Below are 5,283 nucleotides of genomic sequence, written 5' to 3' on the forward strand. Positions count from 1 at the left end.
GTTCAGTTATCAGAGGAACAGTCCACTCATAATTACTTTCATAAGTGGACTCTGTTTTGGGGAGTTATTCCCCCAAGGATTTCTTAAGAAGAAGTGGCAGGAATAAGGGAGGTTAAGAGACTGATCCTGCGTTGTTTTACAGGACAAGTTCTCCGTGAAAGCATCAAGGATCTTGACTCCTTTAAACATAGCTAAACCTGTTCTCTTTGGCTGGGCTTGCACCTCTTTGAGGGAGTCTGGCTCAGTGGTGTGGCCTGAATTCAACATAATTTAGCTAAAGCAGAGAAACCAAGAGTGATCCATGCTGTGGCCTTCCCCATCCAACCACTACCATAGCTCCCTGGCCCCCATCTTGGACTCTGATCTGTTACTGGGGCACCATAGTGAATCCCTGTCAGGAAAAAGATGATTGGACAGGGCGCTGAGTAGAGGTGAACAGAAGGATTTGATCTTTATAAGGCTGACTTAATGCTAGAATAGGTAAAATCTACTCTAGTAGCAAGATTGTGGCTAGAAGACACTGGGATACAGTGGAATTGCTTGTCAACTCCAGGATGGGGGGAGGGAAAAGGAGGAGACAATATGAATCATGCAACTTTGGAAAAACTAAGTGTAAATTTATTAGAATAAAATAGCGATAAAATAAAGGGGGAAAAAAGATGACACTGGGACATGAAAATTGACTTAAGTCTCAGAGCCAGAACTGACATCAGAAAATCTACCCCTTTGCAGACTCCCAGGCACTCAAATTATCACAATTACCAGGCAATTCTTAGACCTTTAGTATTATTTTAAAATAGGTTTTTATTGACATAATTTATTTTTTACAGTGTTTAGATTTCCCTCATTCCCTTTTCCCTCCCAGGGAGCCATTCCTTATAATCAAGAAGTTGACTGGTCCTATTATTAAAAAAGATTTAGGCAAGCAATTCAACCATCTCCCTCAGGAATTGGCTGCACTTTAACAACAACAACAACAATAATAATTGTCATTTACATAGGACATTACAGAGATTATCTTATTTGATCTCCAAAATAATCTTGTGACTGCGCTCAGGGTCATTATCCCCATTTCATAGAAGGGTAAGCACAGGTTACAAAGTTAAATGATTTGCCCAAGGCCACTTAGACTGGTAAGTGTCCAGTTAGTATTTGAAATCAGATGTTCTGATTCTAAATGTAGCCCTCTGCTAAATGACAATTGCTTCCTAACACAATGGCGAAAGAGATTTATACTTATGTGTTGTTTGGAAGATGTGATTTTCTTTTCTGAGTAATATTTATATGAAAATAAACAGAAATCCTCTTTTTGCCTTTTGTAGAGGAAGGAGAGATGGGAAGGGAATGTCTTTGAGCTAGCCATGCCTGAGAAAACTTAAGAGGTGAGTTCTCTCTTGGATAGTTCACTAACTCAGCCTGTCTGATAGTTCTGTGAATGAATAACTAGAGAGGAGGACCAGGTAATAGCGAGGCTAATATGGGCAGCTTTACTTCTTGAGTCTAAATCAATAATCTCTAGATTCAGAGTGAGAAAGCAGGGCCACAACCAAAGTATATTCTCCATTTTGTAAGGGTACAAGCCCTCGGTGGCCTCCATTCTGGGAATGCCAGATGAGGAAAATTTTTAAAGAAACTTTGGCAAATTTCCAATTATATTTCTTTAGAGCTGACACTTTCAGCTGACTATCCAGCCTTTTAGACTGATGGCCAAGCTTATTATTTATTTCTAAGAAGAAAACAGTTTGGTTCCCAAGAATAACTGGCCTTGGGTACACATCTAAAAGTTTTATCTAAAGCGACATAGAACTCCATTAGCAGGAAAACCCAGAAGTTTCATTTCCAAATGTACCTTATTCATAGTGTATGCTCAAGCTAGTAACATATAATATACCCTTTCTTATGTAGAAATTGTATTGCTGACAGGGACACAAATGGAGAAAAGCAGCTTGAGGAGAAACACAGATTAGGCTAAGAAAAAAAAAGCAGCTCCTCAGACAAAAGTGCTTGAGGGGAGATTTCTGAGGGGATCAGAGAGAAGGCATGCCTCTCAAAAACACAAAATACTGATTGATTATAGAGCTGACTTCAGCATATTATTTCCTAGCAGCTAATTTGATTGTGACTTTTTTCAAGATCTTAGAACTCATTGCTAGGAAAGTATCAAAAAATTGTTTGAGAATTATTAGTATTATTGTATAATAATAACTATTTGTGTCTTCTAATAGTGATGAAATTGGTCACTATGAAGTGACCCTGATTTGAGACATTTGAAGCTAGATCAAAACATTAGGAATCAGCAACCAAGGAAGTTTGTTACAGGAGAGAGATCAGAGAAGCCTTCAAGAGAACCTGCTTATAGAGATGAAATGTCAGAAGACAGAAGAAGGAAAAAACATTATGGCTGAAATTGAGCGCAGAAAAATGGTAACCTTACTATTTCGCATTATCCAAAGATGGGATTCTTAACCTTTCTTGTACCATGGACCTTTTATTTATTTATTTTTAAATCCTAATTTGCTGTCCTTTCTGTCTTTGTAACAACTCTTAAAACAGACAGGTAAGAGCTAGGCAAATGGAATTAAGTGACTTGCCAAGATCACATAACCTGGAAGTATCTGAGGTCAGATTTGAACCCAAGTCATCCTAACTCCAGGCCTAGCACTGTACCCATTGTGCCACCCTACCTGCCCCAGTCATGAACCTTTTGATAGTCTGCTGAAGCCTATGGACTCCTCAAAATAATGTTCTTAAATGCATGTAAAAAGATATATAAGATTGGAAAGGAAACCCAATTATTTTGAAATATGGTTACAGAAAATTTTTTTAAAACCCTTACCTTCCATCTTAGAATCAATATTGTGTGCATTGGTTCTAAGGCAGAAGAGTGGTAAGGGCTAGGCAACAGGGCTCAAGTGACTTGCCCAGGATCAAACAGCTAGGAAGTGTCTGAGGTCAGATTTGAACCCAGGACCTCCCATCTCTGGGCCTGGCTCTCAATACACTGCGTCACCTAGCTGTCCCCCAGAAATATTTTTTAAAAGCAACTCTGTGGTATTCAGCTTAAGAACCTTTATCTGTAGCTTCAGAGAAGAGAAACCCCTCAAAATCTTTGTTCTTTACTTTTCTCTAAATATTGAGAGAAAGGAACTCCTCAAAATCCAGAATGAGCAAAACCTGAATAGTTTTTCATATCCTAGGACTAAGGGGAATTTATTCTCATCAAAAGTGTGTCCCTGTCCTAGTAAGGAATTAGAACTGGAAGCTTCTAGATTTAAGGCTAATAGTTAAGAAATTAACCCTACTTTGGTGACCCAAGAGTAGCAGAGATATGAATTTATCTAGCAGGAGAGCAGAATCTCAGAAAAGTAGAGCTCTCAGTCAGCAGGTGACACATGGGGTAAGACTATTCTCTAGAAAGATCACAGACATCCAGGCCAATAGTACTGTGTTATGACTTGTTCATCATATATAGAAAGGATTTGTCTTCCTTATTTATACATACAGACCTCACTGCTATGTTTCTGCTTGTATACCTTCTTCTTACCCTCATGGAGAGGGTGCAGTGATGACAGAGTATGACCAAGGTTTATGGGTGGGCTATCATGTTTGATTATTTTGGTTTCTATTTAATAAATGTTATATCTTGCTTTTGCCTTCTTGCTCTGTAAATATTTCAAATTTAAGAATTAATGGGGTCCCTGTGACTGATTTGTGTAAATGGAAGCATACTGCTGAGGACTCAGGAACTACAGTCTTAACTTTATTTTTATTTTTTTAAACCCTTACCTTCCAAATTAGAATCAATACCATGTATTGGTTCCAAAGCAGAAGAGCAGTAAGGGCTAGGCAATGTGGGTTAAGTGACTTGCCCAGGGTCATACAGCTAGGAAGTATCTGAGGCCACATTTGAACAAAGGACCTCCCATCTCTAGGCCCGGCTCTCAATCCACTGAGCCACCTTGCTGGTCCCCAGTCCTAACTTTAGACATGCATTTCCTCCATACCATTAACTAGGATCCTAAAAACGAGCAGTAGCCAAATGTAGGGACTGGTGGCCATCCCTTTGCCTCCAGGAAAATGCCCCAGACCTGCCAACCTGATTGCAGTTAGAGGTGAGTAAGCCAGTCCAAAGAAGGAAGTGTTGGGCACCACAATGTGTTGCCATACCCTATTATATATGTTACTGGACTCCATTATTAGGTACTACACTTGATCTTAGCCAAAAGGCCAAGAAGCGATGGACTGCATTTTTAGAGAGGAAACAGGAATTTTCCTGTCCAAATGTACCTTGTTCTTTAGGTCTTTTAAGACTTATTATTGATGCTAATATCCTGTTGCCTCTGCTTTCTCTTTTATTTTGCTCTGATTGAAATAGCCATCTTTTGTTAATTTATTAATCCACAGAGGATGAGACCCAGTGAGGATAACTCTGGAAAGAGAAGGGCAGCGATTATACTTTTGTTACTGATTTGTTAATAACTTGAGGGAAAGGCACTGACTCTATCTGTGTGCCTCAACTCTCCTATTATCTCCTTTTTATTCTTTGTCCTCCATGCCATCCCTTTGCAGGGAAGAATATCATATCCTCTGTGGTTAGATCTTCCTAAGTACCTACGTTTGTGGAAGGACCCCTACATCAGCTATCCTCACTTCTAACCTGGCTCAGCTTCTGATTCTCTGGACTAATTTTTTACCTCCTCCAATTGGGATCCTCCTCCCTTACAAACCCCTCCCGTGTTTCAACTTTCTACATAAATACATAAAAATGTATTATTTTCTTTCATTAGTATGTAAGCTTCTTGAGGGCAGGGACTGTCTTCTTGATTTCATTTGTATACTCAATTTAGTTAGCCCAGTGTCTAGCATGTAATAAAATATGTTATAATTTATTATTATAAATAATAAATGTTTTAATTCAAGCTGGCAGCTGGGATATACAATGGATAGAATACTAGGCAGAGAGTCAGAAAGACCTGTGTTCAAATCTGTTCTCAAACACTTACTAGCTGTATGATGCTGGGCAAGTCACAGTCTCTTTTTGCCCCAGTTTCACCTTCTGTAAAATGGGGAATAAAACAGCACCTACCTCTCAGGGTTGCTATGAGGATCAAATGAGATGATATTGTAAATAATGCTTACCTGGCACCATGAAAATAGGTACCTTCACTTTACAGATAAAGGAGTTGGTGATGTCTAGTTATAGGATGATTTGCTTAAAAGGTCACCCAAGTGACCAGTGACAAAGACAGAATTTGAACCCCTATCCTCTGATTCCAAGTCTGG

The 5,283-nt window shown here is 39.1% G+C and overlaps 1 pseudogene; it reads right to left on the reverse strand.

The window, feature by feature from the left end:
• Positions 1 to 4,072: 4,072 nt before the first annotated feature.
• Positions 4,073 to 4,239, reverse strand: LOC123232855 (annotated as a pseudogene).
• Between the last annotated feature and the right edge of the window lie 1,044 nt (positions 4,240 to 5,283).

This window comes from Gracilinanus agilis, chromosome 1 (assembly GCF_016433145.1).
Source record: "Gracilinanus agilis isolate LMUSP501 chromosome 1, AgileGrace, whole genome shotgun sequence".
NCBI classification, from domain to species: domain Eukaryota; kingdom Metazoa; phylum Chordata; class Mammalia; order Didelphimorphia; family Didelphidae; genus Gracilinanus; species Gracilinanus agilis.